The 21,470-nt window shown below is 37.5% G+C and overlaps 1 long non-coding RNA gene and 1 pseudogene across 1 annotated transcript; both read left to right on the forward strand.

The window, feature by feature from the left end:
• Positions 1-3,205: 3,205 nt before the first annotated feature.
• On the forward strand, positions 3,206-10,730 carry LOC147273166 (uncharacterized; annotated as a pseudogene).
• On the forward strand, positions 6,113-7,969 carry LOC147273167 (uncharacterized). Its single transcript, XR_015119737.1, has 3 exons — positions 6,113-6,199; positions 7,618-7,712; positions 7,889-7,969. It is a non-coding gene; the product is annotated as an uncharacterized LOC147273167 (long non-coding RNA).
• Positions 10,731-21,470: the final 10,740 nt, after the last annotated feature.

Consider the following 21,470-nt stretch of genomic DNA (forward strand, 5'->3'; position numbering starts at 1 on the left):
GTTGTAAAACTAATGAGACCCAAAACAAAGATAAATCAAAACTCATTTCTCAAAAGCCACCCCTCTAAATAACAAGTCACAGTAATAATAAAATCAAAATCATTATAAAACTCGAAAAGTAGGTTCTCACTTAAAATCCATATTTAAACTCTTGAAAATACTAATTTCATTTTCCACCATGCTATATACCCTGAATAACCTGGCCATACACCTGTGCGGAATTCCTGCATCGCACAGGCAGGCAATATCCTGGCCATACATACGCGTGGAGTAAATCCAACACGTGCAGGCAATATCCTGGCCATACACACGCGTGGAGTAAATCCAACACGTGCAGGCAATATCCTGGCCATACACACGTGTGAATAAAATCAGCACGTGCAGGCAAATCCTGGTCGTACGTGCTCGTAGAGCAGCCCCCAAAGGGCGAAGCATCCCGACACACGGCCCAAAGCCTATATGTGTGCCGTGATGGGTCCCAAAGACCTATGTATCTGAAAATCTGGAGGGTACTGCAAAGGGTGGTTTGAAAACCATTTTTCTCCATAAACCAAATAATAGATCCTTTTCTCATTGAAAGCAAATATTTTCGAAACCTTCCAACAAAACTTAAATCAAATGCCAAGGTGTATTATTTCAAATAAACATGAAACAAATCCAAACTTTCGACAATACCCAAATTATTAAATAAACCACGTGAATAAAACAAGAGACTAGATTCTTTTCCAAAGTTCAACAACTCAAAAAAATCAACATGTAAATCTAGGTTTCAAAACTTATTTATGAACACATTTTGAAATCCAAAATCCATTGCCATTGGTCAAATCCCAAATTAAAATCAACATCACGGAATAACTAAAATGATACGATTTTTATAACTTATTAAGGATTAAACAACCAACTCAAAGATTTTTATTTCTCAAACAATAATTAGAAAACAAGTATAAATTAAATTATAAACTTCCATAAGCATTTTCAAAATCCTAGCTCCGATCCTCTGCCGAATCGTTTCGAGCCGCGGTCGTCTCGCCTATAAAATAGACAATCGACGAAATATAATTAGTTCCGACTCAAGGCACTTAAATGTAAATGTGTGCTTAACTTAACGTCACACCCGCCTCCCATTCTAGTTCGACGATTCCCAAACTCCACTCATAGACCCAAAACTCCTACATAAACACTCCGGAAGTTCCCCGGCTCAGCCTAACCAAAAACGTCCTAACCAAGATCAATAACTTACTCCACAATTGCCCAAAATTAATCCTTTATTCACAAATGGCAGCGGGGGTTCGGACTCACTGTAGGAGCCGTCCAAAGTGGCTGCCCCAACTCCAAATTCAACCAAGAAATGCCTAATTCCTCAAACCCACTCAATCCTTCAATCTTAAACCAATATTGGGATTCCTAGGAATAAAATTTATTATTTAAAACGACAAAAACAGCCCTCTAGTCCGAAAATTAAAGAACAACCCGAAATGGCTTCAAAACCCAGAAATTTCCAATTCCTATATACTCGAAATTAATCAACATCAATTAGGAAAATGAAAACCCAGAGGAAGAGGAAGATATCTCACCAAATATAGGGATGAAATGGGCTGAGATTTGGCAGGAATCCGGCGAGCAGTGGCGGCGGGCTGGGCTTCCTCTGGCCTCGTTCTCGCGCGTGTGGGAGCTGGGCTGGCTGGAAGAGGGTCGGGCCGAGCTGATCGGCCGACGGGGGAGGTCGCCAGGGGTCGGGGTCGATGGGATAGCCGCCGAAAGTGGCTGGGTTGGCTGGGTTGGCCGCGCGCAGAGGAGAGAGAAGAGAGAGAGAACTCGGGGAGAGAGAAGGCCGGGGGGGTGTTCGGCGCGGTGGGGTGGGGTCACGCTGGTGAGGCTGGCCGGCGAGGGGCGGTCGACGGCGAAGGTGGTGGCTGCTGGGTTGTGGGCGCCAGGGAGGGGGTGCGGGAGAGAGGAAAGAAAATGGGGAGAGAGGGTGCGGGGAGAGAGGATAAATAGAGGGAGAGAGAATATTCTAGAGAGAGAGAGAGAGAATCTTCTAGAAAAAAAATCTGATTTTTAAACCCAATTTGTCCATTTTACGAAATTGCCCCTTGCTTCAAACGCCCATATCTTTCAAACTGTAACTCCGATTGACGCGTGCCGCGTGTCTACGAACTCGGGGGATCGAAACCTATCTAACGGACCCAAAGTCAAAGTCGAAAACCCATTTATTTTAAAAGTCAACTTTGGGTCAAGCTTAAATTAAAATAAAAATAAATATTTAAATCAAAACCCTTTTTATTTTCCAAATAAATCTCATAATCTTTAAAATGCAATTCCACACCTAAAAAAAATCTCTTAAAAACATAGTTAAATAAAAATTTAAATTTCTAGTAAAAATTTGGGTCGGGTCGTTACAATAGATGACATACAGTACATTAATTTGGAGCTATGCGCTATGTGTTTATCGTTTTCACAAAACTTAATGACTCTTGCATGGGTAACAGCTGCCTTAGCTTAACACTAGGGAACATGCAAGTTAACTGACTAGGGGAGGCCCAAGAAGCTCTTAGTATATGCATAAGGAGAACAATAGTTAGGAGTGTCCTCAAGAAGGCCTTCGGCTGGTAAACGTTATTACATTTATGCATTATCTTGAATTGCTTGGTTGTATTTCCATCAATTGGTGTGGATTTTGAATTCTTATCATTGCAATTGTGTGTGTGTGTGTGTGTATGTGGTGTGTGTGAGTTTAACAATCTACAAACCCCCCCTGCCGTGTGTGTGTGTTTGGTGATTCTAGTTGGTAAGTTGAATTGGTTTGATGTGTATTTACCTATTCCTCGTGGGATCGACCTCGTACTTATACGCTATGCTTACATGAGCGATTCGTATACTTGCGAGCTACAACTTGGTATTCGTTGCTAAATTCCAAGTAAAACAAGTTGTACAAAAAGGAGCAACATTTATGCTTCTTTTATACTGACACATATACTAATACACTTTTAATTACGTGATTCTATTGTGCAGCCTTCTAAGAAAGCTGGAAAAAGATTAATGAATAAACGCCGAGCTCTTTTCGCTGATGAAGAGAACCAACTCGAGAGTAGTGCAAATGGTGGAAAATCTACACAACAAAAACAACTGAACTTTACAACACCAAGAAATGATGGGATAACCCAAGAGGAGAATGATGAAGAGGTGCAGCCAATACTACATGCAAATGGCACTCAATTTACACAGCCAAAAAAAAAAACGAGGTTCAACTACAATGTTTCGATTGCCTAAGGGCCCAGCCCCAAAGATGCAAGTGGCTTTCAATTCGATCTCACAACCGTTTGGCACAAATTCAGATAAATTTGTGTCGTTTCTTGGTGTCATAGCACGTCAGCACGTCCCTATTTCCATAAACTGGAAGAATCTTGAGAACGAAGAGTGGAAGTATTTGAAGGATGATCTTTGGTCTTTAATCCAGGTTTGCATTTACAAGTAAATTTTCAAAGTCTATGGTCTGCTATTCAATTAGAAATTCAATAAGAAATTTAACTAGATGCTATTATCCATATATTGCAGCAATCCTTCATTGTGAATGATGCGCATAAAGGCACTATATTTAAAATGATGGGGAAATATTGGAGACAATATAAATTAAAAATAACACGTCAACTTATCAAAGCCAATCGTATGCCAAATAGGGGACGTGCATTCGGACTTATTAAGCCAGCAAGTGTGAAATCAAGTACAGATTGGGACACTTTTGTCAAAAAGAGACTTGGAGCTGACTTTCAAGTAAGTTTCTCTTTTGTGTTTACCTTAAATATACTTAGACACGATCTCTAATTGTTTATTACATATCTTTCATCCTTATAATTATTTGTTTTATAGGTCAAAAGTGAAAAATTTAGAGCAATGAGAAAGAAGCAAAAATTCACTCATACAATGAGTCGTAAAGGCTACGCTCGCTTGAAGAATGAAATGGTAAGATTACAAGTTTGGAAAATGATGAAACCTGTTTTTATTATATATGTATATATATATGTATGTATCTATCTTAGTTAACTAATGGATTCTCATGTAGAAAGCAAACCATCCAAATCCTGATGAAATAACAAGAGTGGACTTATGGACCAAAGCGTACCAGAAAAAGAACGGAACACCTGTCAATGAAGTTGTTGGCGACATAATGGTAAACCCCACAGATTTATCTTTTTTTACAGGCTTGTTTTAATTCCTTTGTGTATTAGTAATGTTGGTTTACTAAATTATGTTCCATATTTATAGGAACAAATAAAGAAGTGTAATGAAGCAAAGGATAATCCACTAACAAAAGATTCTATACGGGATGATGGTCTTGCCAGAGTTTTAGGACCTAAAACTCGTGGATGAGTTCATGGACTTGGTTTCAGTGCTACACCCTCCAGAGTAGATGCAGCTATTCAAGGCAATGCAAGGGTTAAGGAGCTTGAAGCCTTTGTAAAATCTCAAGACCAAAGGATGGGAACAATTGAAGCTAAGCTGGAAGCACTTTTGAAACAAAATCAAGAGGTACCAAACTCTTCTAATGACCAATGTATTAAAGCTGGAAGCACTTTAATATGTCAATCTTTTTTTTTTTTTTTCTTTTTACAGAACCAGAGCAAGAATGTAGAAGATATGATAAGTTCACATACATGTACTCCTCAAGTAAGTAGTTTTACATGGTAATTATATAGTAGGGTATATTAATTGATCTTATTGATGAACTACCAGCCCATTAATCTTAAGTCTCTTTAATTTTGCTAATTTTAGTCACAAGAAGGAAGTCGTCTTATGCAAGGCCAACCCATGACCTTCAAAATGCAACTCCTCAAGTAAGTAGTTTTAAATGATAATTATATAGTAGGGTATATTAATTGATCTTTAAGATGAACTACCAGCCCATCAATCTTGAGTCTTTTTAATTTTGCTAATTTTAGTTACAAGAAGGAATTCGTCCTATGCAAGGCCAACCCAACAATCTTCAAAATGCAAAATGTCAGCTCTTACATTGGTATAATTTTCAAGCTGAGGAAGTTGTGGCTGAAGGACACATTGCATCAATTGACCCAAGCACTAAAGTTCATCATATGCCTTTTGGACGTGATTGTTCACTACAAGAAAAATTGTAATAGACATCACTTTTTTAATATCAGTTTTTACAATAACCGATATCGTAGATTTTTAGATATCGGTTAATTTTGTAGACGATGTCTAAGCTGATTAACATATCACCATTTTTTTTTTCGATATCTTAATCTTGCACTGTTGATTAAATTTTTAAAAAAACTGATATGTAAAGATCATATCTGATATCTATATTTGACAAAAATAAAACACGGGGGAATTTTTTACCCTAACTTAAAATTTTTGGCTAAGTGTGTCCCAACCCCAGTCACGATATCCACACACCCACATTCCTTTCTATGCAAACATCTCCTTCTCTCTCACCCTCTCAAACACAAACTGAGACACACTCGATCGCCGCCATTCTCGATCTCTTTCTTTCTCGTTCTCGTTCTCACTCAGACCTTGTCGTCGAAGTCGAAGTTGCCGCCGGCGGTCAAGCGCGAACTATCTCATCCTCCTGGGTTGCAGCGTCAAAAGGTAAGCTCAGTCTCATCTCTCCTGGGTTCTCTCTTTATCTATGTCCTCTTCTCTCTATCTCTCCTGGGGTTCTTGGGTTCTCTCTTTCTCTCTGTCCTCTTCTCTCTTGCTGTTGTTTAGGTTTTTCTTCAAATTAGGGATTTTTTTAGGTTCGTTTGCTTCTCGAAATTAGGGGTTTTCTTGGTTTTCAGTTTCTCTCTCTTTGAAACAGGATATTGTCACGTATTTAATTCACTAGGAGGATCTGTACTGAGAAAGATTTGCTAGGAAACTATCTTGCTATGTTTACAAGTTTTGTTCACAGGGAAACTTCCTTACTTGACCTAGATGAGGTATATATTTGAATTATAATGGTCTGACTATATTTGAATTACTCAGTCTTGAAATTCCATGAATTATTGAATTAGGGAATTTCTTTCACCACTCTACTAATTAGTTGACATAATTATGGTAATATGATATATTGGTTGATGTTTTGTAGGGAATTCGCTTTAGGGGTTTGTCAATTCCAGAATGCCAGAAAGTATTGCCAACTGCAAAGCCTGGTGGTGAACCTTTGCCTGAGGGCCTTCTGTGGCTACTCTTAACAGGAAAGGTATGCTTTTTCGTTTGAGGGATATACCATTACATGATACTTTGACAATGAACTTTTAAAAAAGAAAACAATGTGTCAATTTAACATAATCTGTAGCCATAAAAGATATATGTAACTCTGTATTAACCTTCTAGTCCTTCTAGAAGATGTACGTAGACTCAGCTGAATGTCACAGTTAAACTTGGAGGAATATAAATTGCCTATAAGGCTGTAATATGTACCAGCATACTATTTATATTAATTAATTTATTATTTTTTTTTTATTTGTGCGTGGTAGTTTTGGTGCATCCTAAAATTAAACACACTTTTTGCCTTGCCTATGTGCCATTGGTATCAAGAAAAGAGCAAGTAGATGCGTTATCCAAGGAGTTGAGGAGTTGTGCCATAGTTCCAGGTTCAATAGCTTATATTTCTCTATTTCACTGGCCATAATTTGATTAACTGAGTAATAGTTTCATAATCATATTATATTGTTTAATAAGAAAGACCAAGTAGTTCTGACGTGGTTTTGTATGCTTCAGTTGGTTACTTATTAGAATGATCATATGTGAGAATCTTACCATACTGCAGATTTAGTTTCACATGCTAGTTTCATAACTTATCTTAATTACAAATCTTGCCTGTCATAGATTTAAGAATCTTATAGGAAACAGTGAGTCCGTAAGATATTATCTGCACTTACTTTTACTGATTGAAACTGATGTTGTTTTGTAATTTCTAAACCTAGTTTTTCCCTAATGTTTGTCACATTTTCAAGTTATTTCTTATGTTTCAAAATTCACAAGGTTGTTCTCCCAGAGGATTTGATTGATCATTATTTACTCTTTGACACTTGATCAGGTGCAATAATAGATATTAGTTTTTAAAATTTTGTGTAACAAGCCTTTCAAGACTAGCTATAATAAGTGGGAGTCATATATTGACACACTCGTAGTTTGAATATGCAGAGAAGATGATTGAGGCCATTGATACTGTTAGGGTGAGAGGGGAATCTATTGGTGGTTTTCACGTGCATTGTTAGGAATTGCCCGTGTGTATGTATGCATATGCATGTTCACAACTGAAAACTTAGTTATATTGCTCTTTTATTAATATTCTAAATCTTCATTAAGTCATCTATAGAGTGTTCAAAATCTAATTTCTCATTCTCAGGGTCTTGGTTCGCCAGTTTTTGACAAACTTGAAGTTGAATTTGCTAAAGCTGTTATGTCATTACCTGCAACGAAAGGTTTTGAAATTGGAAGTGGGTTTGCAGGTTAAGAATCACAAACTTGTGCTACTTTTGGATGGTGGTTGCCTATAAAGCTCTTAAATTGGACTTGGTGACTAAAAAATGATTTCTAGCATTCTCATTATTATGGATTTTTTTATTTGTTTCCCTCCTGTTGTATTTTGAGTAGGTTTTTATGCTCATGTAGGTACCTCTTTAACGGGGAGTGAACATAATGATGAGTTATATTTGGCTGAACAAGGACAAATCAGGACTAGAATAAATCGCTCTGGTGGGATACAGGTAGTTGTTCTACATTTCAAATAGTTACTTCTAAATGTAGATTAATTTGGTAAAATGTTTGTCTTGAGTATGTTTGGTGATTTCAAATATTAGTTACTTCTAAATGTAGATTAAGTTGGTAAAATGTTTGTCTTGAGCATGTCTGGTACATTGACATTGTATATGCTGACAATCAGGGAGGAATATCCAATGGAGTAATTAATCATAAACATGAAAATAGCTTTCAAGCCAACAGCTACAATTGGACTAAGTCTGACATCTCCCCACCTCACCCCCTAGTGTCTCTCTCTCACCCACACACACACAAACACTCTGCCTCATTCACTCACACATTCACAGAGACTATGACTTGTCAACTTAATCTAGTCTTCCCCTATCATATTTATTGAAAACTGAAAATTTTTACTTTTCTTGGGGGTGTTACTTCTCTTCATTAATTTTAATGAGCTGGTTAGCGAGTAGGTAATTATTGATCCATTAATCTTCATAAAACTATATATAAGGTTTAATTCTGTTACAAATACAAAGCTAATAATGCACATATGTAGAAAATTGAATGGTGAGGGAGCCCTTAGTGGTGGGGTTTGCGGTGGGGTGGTGGAGTGGGATTTTTTTTTTTTTTCAGTGTAATATAATAAAGGCTTTGTGCCATGAAAGCATCATTAGAGAGGTTATTTTTCACAATTCATACTATTGACTACCAAATTTTTGGGGATTATGGAATAGAACTGCAATGAATGTAAGAGCTAGGCTAGAAAATTTTGCATCCCCCATTCCCCCCTCAGAAGTTAAAGAAAGTTGGCATGGTGAAATTTTGCATGGTAGTAATGGTGCAAAGCTGACAAAATGTTGCATCCCTTGGAAGTTAGAGAGGACATTTTTTTATTCATTTGTGTAATTATCTATTAAATCTTGCAGGTAGCATCCTTCAAGGACACAATTGCTAAGAAAGATGAAAAGATTGAGCGATTGCTGAAGGTCAATAGTAATGTCTATTGATTGACATGACTTTCTCTTCATTATGAAGCCTAGAAGTCTCTTTTCTCTTGCAACTTTTTTTTTTCTTTGGATTCTCATATCTTTTATCAATGCAATAATTTATTTGCTCTTGCAGTTGTTAACTTATTGCAATATATTATGAAACTTTTGACTGCTTCATTTACAAACTATGAAATAAGACTGTATTAGATAGCTTCTAGGAAGTGTATGTATGTGCAGTAAAAATATCTTAAATACGTCCTTTTTTTTATTAAATGGAAATCATTGTCATTTTCTGGAATTATTTGGAAGTTGGACTTTTACCTTGATTATTCTTGTTTCAGAATTTGTACAAAGAAGGTTTCACTTCTTGGGATATCTATTTCATTGAAGACACTTTGTCGAATTACATATAACCACCACTTTTGTAGTTTTTCAATTGACTAGTGCTTGCATGTTCTATTTACTTTTTAATGGGAACACTGACTTCCATATTTGAGAAACGGATTTCACATCTAGACAATTGGCAAGAGGAGGTCTACCTGAAGGTGCTATCTTTCTCTCACTCCCTTTATCTTTCCCTTTCTCTCTTGCTTTGAGAATTTATGGTGACTGTCTTTTCTACTATCTCTTTGGGTAGTGTTGTGAAGATATACAAGTTGTAAGAGCGATTGCTTACTTAATACGAAATATAAGTAGGAATAATCTGTTTAGTATAAAAGTCTTAATTCACAATTTTGTATTATTTTCTTAGTATAAAAGTCTTAATCTGTTTAATATAAGTAGGAATAATATGTTTAGTATAAAATTAAGTATATTATGATTAAGTAAATTCATTGTTTCCATCCATGTTTGTTTTGGTTGAAATTGCAGGATGTGTTCAATTTCCAAATTTCAATGTGGCTGAGTTAATCTAGGCATGCATTTGCAGGTATACAAGCAAAGGAGATTATTGAGGATCTGAACCTTGCTTTTGAGACAAAGGTAATATTCCAATAACAGTGAGAAAGCTACTCAATCAAGGTTTTACCATATTGGGACAAGAATTTTCAACAGCCTTATGATCAGGCTATGTACTACTGCTCATTAATTCTACAGGATCCTTGCTGCCGTTGCTGCAATCTTATTAATGCATGTCAGCAATGTTTAGGATCTAGAGATGGATTTTGTGAAGGTGCTTATGGAGATAGAATAGTGATTTTGGGGTATACATGTATTGATGAGGGCTATCCATATTTTCAGATGGATTTGTAATATATTTTTGTTAACTTGATTACTCTTGAGTTTGGATGTTGGATTAATTTATATGAATGAAAAAATTGAAGTTGGATTACTTTAGAAGCTTACTAATTGTTGCGTGGATGCATGCCAATCAATTTTTATCCATATCAGAAGCTTACTTTGGATTACATATCAGATTATGTAAAAATGCAACGATAAGGAATGAAGTTTCAATATCATTTAGAAAACAAAAAACCGATAACTAAAACATACTTTTATATCAGATTTTACATACAAAAATGATATTTTATATGATTTTTTATATCAGATTTTAAGTACAAAACCGATATGTTATACACATTTTTATATCCGATTTTAAGTACAAAACTGATATGTTATATATACTTTTATATCAAATTTTCATTACCAAGACGATATTGAATATTTTGTTTATATCAGTTTGAAAAAAAATAACGATATCGTAAGTATCTTACATATCAGAATGCAGTTTTTAAGATATCAGAAATGGTTAATATCCGATAACAATGGTTGTATATAATATCAGATTATCAAACAAATATGATATCTAATATGGGGGAATAGATATCACCACTCAATATATCGGTAAGAAACCTAAATAGATATCGGTTTTTCACTGATATATATTAAGGTTTTTCTTGTAGTGGTTGGAAGGTGAGGGTTGACCATGTGATTGATGAAAATCTAAATTTGTATAGACCCACAGATGAATTCAAGAGGCTTGGTGAAGCTATAGGAAGTACAGTTGCATGGCCAAAAAGCTCCATCAAATTGCTTTAGTAAAGGTAATATTTCTGAACCCTCACAAAGTGTGATTTGGTACACTTGCATACAAGAGAGCTGTGAAAGTTGCGCAGATTTGGTGCATTTCTAGAATATTCACACTTGCAGTTATTCCCACTATTAACATAATTTTTCAACACTAGCAGTTATTTGCACTTGTTGTGATATCTGATGGAGTAGACTTGGCATGCATTTATGAAACATTAGGATATAAATTCACCAAATATGTAAATTATCACCTCTCTACACTTGTAGCAGCAACAAATATGTCTAAACATGAAAAAGAAAAAAACAAATTCATTGATGTAGTAGCAATTCCCTTTACATGCATGTATACATATGTGTATGTAAGTAAAAACATATGTGTGTCCAAACTTTCTGTTTAAACAAGTTGTTCACTGCTAGTTGAAGAGAAAAATAGCTTTACCGCTGCTTTAATGTCTTTTGATAAATTTTTTCACTGCCATTCTTTTCTCTCATTGGTGGTGACAAAGGCATGCATCTGTATGGTCAACCTTGCTGCTGCAATGAAAAATGAAGAGTGATACACCAACTATTGGAGATGTACTTTAACTTCAATGGACTTTCGGTTCAGACCATGTTTTGAATGAGGATTGCAAGTCTGGCAGCTAAGTGGATCATTATTTTCATAAGAGTTATAGTATTGTTGGGGCTTTTTGTAATACAAGTTGTCCTAGATTTGGTTTTTGTTGTTTAGTTTTGACATGGAGAATTGATGTTTATTGAAAAATCTAACTTTTGTCTTTTTTAATTATCAGTTCGACTAAAAAATATTTTATTATTGGCAAATTAATGATTTTACTTTGAATCTGAACAACTGGTGAATAACTATTTTGTTACTTAATTATTAAGTCAAATTGGTGGTTAACATTGGTTTGCCAAATTATAAAAAAAAAACAAAAAAAAAAAAACAAATATGAATGACAACATGCAATTCAAAGTTGTCAAAAAATAAACAACAACATGCAATCGCATGTTGTTGAAACCTTACCACAACATGAACAGCACGTTGTTGATCAAGCAGACTACAACGTGCGCACGTCGTCTTACACTCGCTATGAACGAACGATCAAATATTGTGACGACGTGCATCGCCTATTTTGGCAACGTGCGATTGCATGCTGTTGAAACATAACCGCAACATGCGTAGTACGTTGTTGACTAACCAGACTACAACGTGCACACGTCGTCTTACACCCGCTATAAACGAATGATCAGACATTGTGACAATGTGCATCGCCTTTTTTGGCAACGTGCAGTGCAAGTTGTTAAAGGATCTCACTTTTTAACGACATGTCGTACGACCACGTGCAAGTGCACATTGTGTTTCTACTTTAACAACGCACATTGCACGTTGTCAAAGGGCTTTTTTCTTGCAGTGGTGATTCAATAGGTCTAGAACACTAATCCAAACATGAGAATGTGTTTCCCCATGTCTTTCTTGCCTACTGGTCATGTTTTGGTGCCATTTGTTCGAAATGAGACCAAGTATTCATCGAAATGACGTTTTTGTACGTTCTTAACAACAAATGTCATTCAATAGGTCTAGAACGCTTATCCTAACATGATAAAGTGTTTCCCCATGTCTTTCTTGCCTACTAGTCACGTTTTGGGGCAATTTGGACGAAATTGGACCAAGTATGCACCGAAATGATGTTTTCGTGCGTTCTTAATACCAAATGTAGTTCAATAGGTCTAGAACGCTAATCCTCACATAAGAAAGTGTTTCCCCATGTCTTTCTGGCCTATCAGTCACATTTCCGTGCAATTTGGATGAAATTGGACCAAGTATGTACCGAAATGAAGATTTTGTGCGTTCTTAACACCAAATGTGGTTCAATAGATCTAAAAGGCTAATCCTAACATGAGAATGTGCTTTCCCATGTCGTTCTTGCCAACCGGGAACAATTTGGTGGAATTTGGACAAAATTGGACCAACTGTGCATCGAAATGATGATTTCGTGCTTTCTTAAAACCAAATGTAGTTCAATAGATCTAGAACGCTAATCTTAATATGAGAAAGTGCTTCCCCATGTCTTTCTTGCCAACTAAGCAAGTTTTGGCGCAATTTGGACAAAATTAGACCAAGTATGCACCGAAATGACATTTCGGTATGTTATTAACACCAAATGTGGTTGAATAGGTCTAGAACGCTAATCCTAAGATGAGAATGTGCTTCCCCAAGTCTTTCTTGTCAACCGGGCACGTTTTGGTACAATTTGGATGAAATTGTACCAAGTATGTACCGAAATAACAATTTCATGCGTTTTTAACACCAAATGTGGTTCAATAGGTCTAGAACACTAATCCGACCATGAGAATGTTGACAGGACCGCCCCCGGATTCCACCCTCAAATCCGAAGAGGTCCTGTGGGAATCCAAAATCAGGGAAAATCCTACCGAAAATTCGGCAGAACCTCCCCTGAAAATGGACTAACCCAGAAATTTCAAACCTGTTAAAAAGCACTTCTAAGTCTTTCAGCCACCTCTACCACAAGCAAATAAAGGGTCTCGGACCCACTTAAACCTTAGGAGTTATTATCAGAGCCACTAATCATTTACAATAAGTTTTTACAAAAATAAACATGGCGCCTACAGGGTCCAGGAATGAAAAATGGATGTTATGCCTCGACGCGTTTGGCTCGACCTCCACCAATGCTACTACCTGGGGGACAATTGAAGACAAAACGAGAAAACGGTGAGATAGGCTCAGTGAGTGGACAGTTAAATGGAAATGAAAATCAAAGATTTAATATCTTTTCAGAAAACACTTTTACACACGTTTAACTCTAAAACCTTAGAATGTCCTTTGAAATCCCCCAGTTTTTAAAACCATTTCTCAGTGAAATAATAAAATCTAGAGCTGAAAATCAAACTTTGAAAGTCCAAGTTCTCAAACTGAAATCGATATTGTCAATTTATAAATAAATAACTTGAGCTGAAAACTTTCTTCTCAAACATTCTCAACATATTGAAAATCAATAAACTGTTCAACTGAAACCGTCTTACTTAAAAACCTTTTGCTGCCATAAACTCATCACTTAAAATACTTAACAGTTAAAAACACACACCAGTCAGATACCCATAGAATCTGTCATACATGCGCAGAGCCGAGGATCTGTCATACGCATGCAGAGCTATAAATAATCTGTCATACATGCGCAGAGCCGAGAATCTGTCATACGCATGCAGAGCCACAAATAATCTGTCATACATGCGCAGAGCCGAGAATCTGTCATACGCATGCAGAGCCACAAATTCTGTCGTACGTGCACGCAGAGCGGCCCCCAAAGGGCGAAGCATCCCGACACACGGCCCAAAGCCTATGTGTGTGCCGTGATGGGTCCCAAAGACCTATTAAATCTGATAACCTGGAGGGTACTGCAAAGGTGGTTTGAAAACCGATAACTTACAAACACATAATTCAAATCTCAATCCTTTCATTTTTCTTCCAAAACTCTTCTTAACAAAACCAAACTCATCGAATATACATTTGTTCAACTCAAAATATCTAAATTCATAAATCCATGAAACTTTGAAATGCAAAAACCATAAATATCAATTTTAAATTTAAGAAAGAAGAATTTAAAAACCAAATTTTAACTTAAAATCCTTTAGCTTAAATTTAAACTCAATATAGCTAAGTAATGGAATTTAATCATCAACATATAAAACATTTCAGAAAGATTAAAAGCTAGTCCACTCACAGTGATAGCCCTAGCTAGCTTCGATCCTCCGCCGGATCGTCACGAGCCACGGTCGTCTCGCCTATAAAATAAACAACAAAAACAGAGATTAGTCTCGGTTCTACGCCCTTTAAAGGATATGTGTGTGGAGTCTAACGTCCCACTCGACTTCGTTCCTACGCGATTGGTTTACGATCTACACGAATTGACCAATAACACTTCCACAATCGTCTCTAACATTTCCCGGCTCAATCTAACCTCAATTACTATAACTAATAACGATAACCCAATCAACCAATTATCATAAATACTCTAAAATTATGGAATATCAGTGGGGGTTTCGAAATCATAAAGGTTGCTGCCCAAGGTGGCTATTTCAAGCCCAAAAAAATTAACTATATATACAAAAATTTCTCAATCTTCATATACATTCTTATCTAACATCCAATATCGGGTTTCCTACACATGAGATTGTCCAAAGTCACACCAAAAATACTCTAAAACTCGGCCAATCCTCAGCAAACCCGAAATGGGTTCCAATCCTTACAAATCCAACTTCTCAAATCTATTCAATCTTTATTTCCAAACATCCATTTGGTTTCCTAGAGATAAAATTGCCCAAAATAACAACTATAATCACCCCTAATCCAGAAACCCAAAGAAATTCCCGAAATGGCCTCCTAAAACCATAAATCAATTTTTCCAATTGCTCAAAATAAAACCATAAACATGTAAGGGGAGGAGAACCCATATATAGGGGAAGAAAACCCACCTAGAGATGTAGTGATTGGTGCCAAAAGTTGGCCGGAATTCGACGAGCCAGTGGTGAGGCAGCGGCTGGGATTTCTGGCTGATCTCTGTGCGCGCGAGGCTGAGGTGACCAAGGCTCGCTGCTGGGTGATTTCTGCGCCGGTGTGGGGAGTCGACCAGTGAGCTTGGGTCGTCGGGAAACTCGCCGGAGAGGATGGTTCGGCCTGGGGGTGTCGCGCGCCAAGAAGGGGAAGAGAGAGAGAGAGACGCGAAGGAGAGAGAGCACGGGGAGAGAGAGAACTGGGTCAGTGGGGTTAGCTGGTCGCCGGCCTCCAGTCGCCGTGAAGATGGCCGGAGTTGGCCACGCCGGTGAGAGGAGAGAGGGAGGTGAGTGAGCTCGGGGAGAGAGAGAGAAAGAAGTGAGTGAGTGCGGAAGAAAGAGAGAGAGAGATAAGGAAGAGAGAGAAGCCACTAGAAATTTCTAGAGAGAGAGAGAAAAATCAGAAATTTTTTCTGATTTTGGGTATTTAAACCCACTTTTATAAATTTACAAAATTGCCCCTCACTTCACATGTCTGTATCTTTCAAACCGTAACTTAGATCGAAGCGTACTACGTGTCTATGAAATCGTGGGATCGAAACCTATCTAACGGACCCAAAGTCAAAATCGGAAACTCATTTATTTTAAAAGTCAACTTTTGGTCATGCTTAAATTAAAATAAAAATAAATAAATCAAAACTTTAAATCAAAACTCTTTTTATTTTCCAAATAAATCTCAAAATCTTTAAAATACAATCCAACATCTTTTATAAACCTCTTAAAAACATAGTTAAATAAAAATTTAAATTTCTAGTGAAAATTTGGGTCGGGTTGTTACAAATGTGCTTCCCCATGTCTTTCTTGCCTACAAGTCACGTTTTGGTGCTATTTGTACGAAATTGGACCAAGTATGTACATAAATAACATTTTCTTGCGTTCCTAACACCAAATGTGGTTCAATAGCTTTAGAACGTAAATTCTATCATTAGAATGTGCTTTCCCATGTATTTCTTGCATATCGGTCACGTTTTGGTGCAATTTGGATGAAATTGTACCAAGTATGTACCGAAATGACAATTTCGTTCATTCTTAACACCAAATGTGGTTCAATAGGTCTAGAACACTAATCCTAACATGCGAATGTGCATCCCCATGTTTTTCTTGCATACCAGTTATGTTTTGGTGCATTTTGGACGAAATTGTACCAAGTATGTACCGAAATGACGATTTCGTGCGTTCTTAACACAAAATGTGGTTCAATAGGTCTACAACACTGATCCTAACATGAGAATGTGATTCCTCATGTCTTTCTTGCCTACGGGTCACGTTTTGGTGCCATTTGTACGAAATTAGACCAAGTATTTACCGAAATGACGTTTTCGTGCGTTCTTAACGCCAAATGTGGTTCAATAGGTCTAGAACGCATATTCTAATATGAAAAAGTGTTTCCCCATGTCTTTCTTGCCAACCGGGAGCAATTTGGGATAATTTGGACGAAATTGGACCAAGTATGCACCGAAATGACGTTTTCTTGCTTTCTTAACGCCAAATGTGGCTTAATAGGTCTAAAACACTAATCCTAACATGAGAATGTGCTTCCCCAAGTCTTTCTTGCCAACCGGGCACGTTTTGGTGCAATTTGAACGAAATTGGGCTAAGTGTGTACTGAAATGACGATTTCATGCGTTCTTAACACCAAATGTAGTTTAATAGGTCTAAAATAATAATACTAACAAGAGATTGTGTTTCCCCATGTCTTTCTTTCCAACCAGGCACGTTTTGTTACAATTTGGACGAAATTGGACCAAGTATGTACCGAAATGACGTTTTCGTGCGTTCTTAACAGCAAATGTGGTTCTAAAAGTCTAGAACACTAATCCTAACATAAGAATGTGCTTCCCCATGTCTTTATTGCTAACCAGGAGCAATTTGGTGTAATTTGGACTATATTGGACTAAGTATGCACCGAAATGACATTTTCTTGTGTTCTTAACGCCAAATGTAGTTCAATAGGTCTAGAACGCTACTCCTAACATAAGAATATGCTTCCCCAAGTCTTTCTTGCCAACCGGGCACGTTTTGGTACAATTTAGATGAAATTGCACCAAGTATGTATCGAAATGATGATTTCGTGCATTCTTAACACCAAATGTGGTTCAATAGCTCTAGAATGCAAATCCTAACATTAGAAAGTGTTTCCCAATGTTTTCTTGCCGACCAAGAGCAATTTGGTGCGATTTGGATGAAATTGGACCAAGTATGTACCGAAATGACGTTTTACTGTGTTCTTAACACCAAATGTGGTTCAATAGGTGTAGAATGCCAATCCTAACATAAGAAAGTGTTTCTCCATGTTCATTTTGCCTACCGGTCACGTTTTGGTACAATTTGAACGAAATTGGACTAAGTATGCACCGAAATGACATTTCGGTGCGTTCTTAACACCAAATGTGGTTCAATAGGTCTAAAACGCTAATTCTAACATGAGAAAGTATTTCTCCATGTCTTTCTGGCTTACCGATCACATTTTGGCACAATTTGGACGAAATTGAACCAAATATGCAACGAAAGGATGTTTTGGTACGTTCTTAACACCAAATGTGGTTTAATATGTCTAGAAAGCTAATCCTAACATGAGAAAGTGTTTCCTGATGAGTGTGCATTTTGCATCACTTTATGATACTAATTCCTTAACCTAGAGTGTTAGAACTCGCTATTTTGTGTTTCTTGTCTTGTTTTTGTGTTTTCAGGTCAAATGAAGCAGAAATGAGAAAAAGAAGCAAATGGAGCCATTTTGGGACATTTCCTGGTCAAACCAGAAAAACGAGTGAAATCCTGGTCAAACCAGGAAAAGTGCAGAAATCCTAGTCAAATGAGGATTCCTAGTCACACTAGGAAACATCAAGTCTAGAACCATCATTGCGGAGCCAGAAATGTGAAATCCTGATTCGAACAGGAAATCCTGGTTGAACTAGGAAACCTAACCCAACTAGGGAAAGGAGTCCTAATGACACTAGGAGACCCCAGGGGCAATATGGTCATTACGAGAAGTCGAAATGGATAAGGAATCTCTCATTTTCAAGAAATCCTAGTTGCACCAGGAAATGTTGTTTAAGGTTCCAGAAGCTTCCAGAAGGTGGTGGACATCCATGGAAATGAATGGAGGGAAGAAATGAATTTGAATTCAAATGGAAATGAGGGGCAAAATGGGAAGTCAAAAATGGAGGGCCAAACCAAGTGGGCCATGCATGCACATGCATGGGCCCAAACCCTAGCAGCCCAAAGGCCATGCGCAAGGAGGAAGATGGCAGCCCATGCATGCGCATGCATGCCATGCAAACCCTAGCAAGACAAAAGGCCATGCGCAAGCCCAAGGTGACAAGCCCAAGATGGAAGCCCATGGAGTGAAACCCTAACCCATCTTGTGCAAGTAACTGAAGCCCAACATGGAAGCCCAACATGCAAGCCCAAAGCCCAAGACTACCAGCCCATGCGCCAAAGAGGGACCCTAGCTAGGCTAGGCGTGAGCCACTGAAGCCCAAGGGGGAGCAGCCCATGCCGCAAGGCCCTAGTCAGCTAACCCTAGCTGAAGCCGCAAGGAACTAGGAGATGCAAACCCTAGCAGCCGCAAGTTCCTCTTCCTTGCCTCTCAAGGAAGGCTCCTCTATATAAGCCCCTCTCATTCAGACTTTTGGGGATCACTTTTTCACCTACACTCCAGCCGAAATCCCTCTCTTCTCCTAGTTTAATTTTTCTGTTTTAGGGTTTTAGTTTCAACTTTTATTTTCTTGTAAGGTGAGCCGAATTCAGAGAGAGACTTAGAGAGAGGGTGGCGTGACAAGTGAGAGGGAAGGACCAGCCTGCTGCTGCAAGCCCTAGCTCACCTTGCCGTGAGTTCCTCCTGCTTGCTAGGTGCCTCCTTCTTCCTCTCTCCTTGCAGCAGCCCCCATGTGTTTGTACCTCTGATTTTCGTTTTCTTTTTCCTTCTAGTTTCAGATTTATTGTTGGATATTGGTCTCTGAATTTATTTCATTTAAGTTTCTGAATTCAATTAGTTTATATTTGTCAATCTAGTTTAGTTGTGTTTCTGATTTTAATTCGTGCATGCATTTAATCTTGTGTACTTTACGTTTCTGGTTTCATTTAATTTATGCACTTTAAATTAGTTGTTTAGTTTATGTTCTTAAGTTTGTTTAATTTGCGTTTCTGATTTCCGTTAACAATCATGAATTGGGATTTTGTTTATTTGTTGCTGTTTTGTTTTTATTTATTTTATTTAATTATGTAGGTTAGTTATTCTATCTTGCATGTTAGTTGTAGGTCGATTAATGGATTCGTATGCTTTAACAAATCGTTTATCCGTCTCTTGGTCTGTTAGTTTGATGTTTGCGCATATTAAATTTCCACTATCTATTAGAACCCCCGTCACTAGTTGTTTGCATCCTTTGACTGGCCACCTTAGGGTAATTGCATCTAGTTTATCTGTTAGGTTTAGCTGTGAAATAGTCAAAGACACTAAACCACAAGTAACAAGGGAATAAGGGATTATTCTTGGTAGTGGGGTTGGGCGACCTCTATAAGGAAATAGTCAAAGCTTATATGTTGTGCCTGTTTGACGTTCTCATAAAACTTAATGACTCCTGCATGGGTAACAGCTGCCTTAGCTTGAACTAGGGAACATGTAGGTTAACTAGCTAAGGAAGGCCCAAGAAGCTCTTAGTTTATGCATTAGGAGAACAATGGCGAGAAAGTAACTAGCCAAACCTTTTTAGCTGTCAAACTTTAATATGTTGTGTTCAGATTAACTGTCATTAGCCTTGGATGGTTATTGCATGCTTATCTGATTTGAAACTAAAAACTTAACATTGCAAGATAGAATAAAGTGTTCGTGTGTGTGGTGATGTGTGCGTGTGTTCCATCTTTTCAAAACCCCCCATTTAGTTATTCTAGTGATTAATTGCATTGATTTATTGTGTATTAACCATTCCCTGTGGGATCGACCTCGTGCTTGTACGCTTTGCTACTGATGCGATTCGTGCACTTGCGAGTAAACTTAGAATGAGGTAATTGTTTATTTTGTTCTAAGAAAACACATCAACATTTCCCCATGTCTTTCTTGCCTACCGGTCACATTTTGGTGCCATGTGGACGAAATTGGACCAAGTATGCACCGAAATGACGTTTCGATGCATTCTTAACACCAAATGTGGTTTAATAGGTCTAGAACACTAATCCTAACATGAGAATGTGCTTCCACATGTCTTTCTGGCCTACTAGTCATATTTTCGTGCAATTTGGACGAAATTGGACCAAGTATGTACCGAAATGTTGATTTCGTACGTTCTAAACACCAAATGTGGTTCAATAGGTCTAGAATGCTAATCCTAACATGAGAAAGTATTTCCCCATGTCTTTCTTGCTTCTTCTTTGAATTCCATGGCATCCCTCACTTCAATCCGATAACAATCATAAGCTTGTGATGGCTTCTCCAATGCATCAAAGACTCTAAAGGCAATGGTAGTGTCATGAATCGTCATGGTCATAAGCCTTTCTTTGACATCAATCTTAGCACCCGCCATGACCATAAATGCATGTCCAAATATGATAGGCAATTCACTCCCATTTGCTTCCACAAGAACATCTTCCACCACTCCTCTTGGATACACAATGTTCATATCCACCAATTGAAGAGAAATACTGGTGGGAAAGATGTCTCTAAGACCTAGTGTCTGTTGTATGTTTTCCTTGAGCAAATTAAATAACCTTTTATGAGCTCTAGGTTAACTCGCAAGTGCACGAATCGCGGAGTAGCAAAGCTTACAAATACGAGGTCGATCCCACAGGGAATTGTACTAGTGTTATGATCACTAATTTAATTAAATTCAATTAAATCAACTCTAACTCACACACGCAAATGGGGGGTTTTGATTGGTTTTTGAGACTAGAAAAACTAACAGATAAATGACAAAACTTTAAAATAACAACTGAATGAATTTGGATAAAACAATAATAAAGAAACACTAGGGGTCAGAATCCACCACTAGCATACCATTCACTCTACTATGGATATTAACAATCAATATATAAACATGTCAACAAAGTTCGTCTACTAAAAGGTTTGGCTAGTTACTTTTAGCAATTACTCCCCTTACTGTGCATAAACTAAGAGCTTCTTGGGCCTTCCTTAGCCAGTTAACTTGCATGTTCCCTAGTGCTAAGCTAAGGCAGCTGTTACCCATG

This window comes from Dryas octopetala, chromosome 9 (assembly GCF_963921425.1).
Source record: "Dryas octopetala chromosome 9, drDryOcto1.1, whole genome shotgun sequence".
Classification (NCBI taxonomy): Eukaryota; Viridiplantae; Streptophyta; class Magnoliopsida; order Rosales; family Rosaceae; genus Dryas; species Dryas octopetala.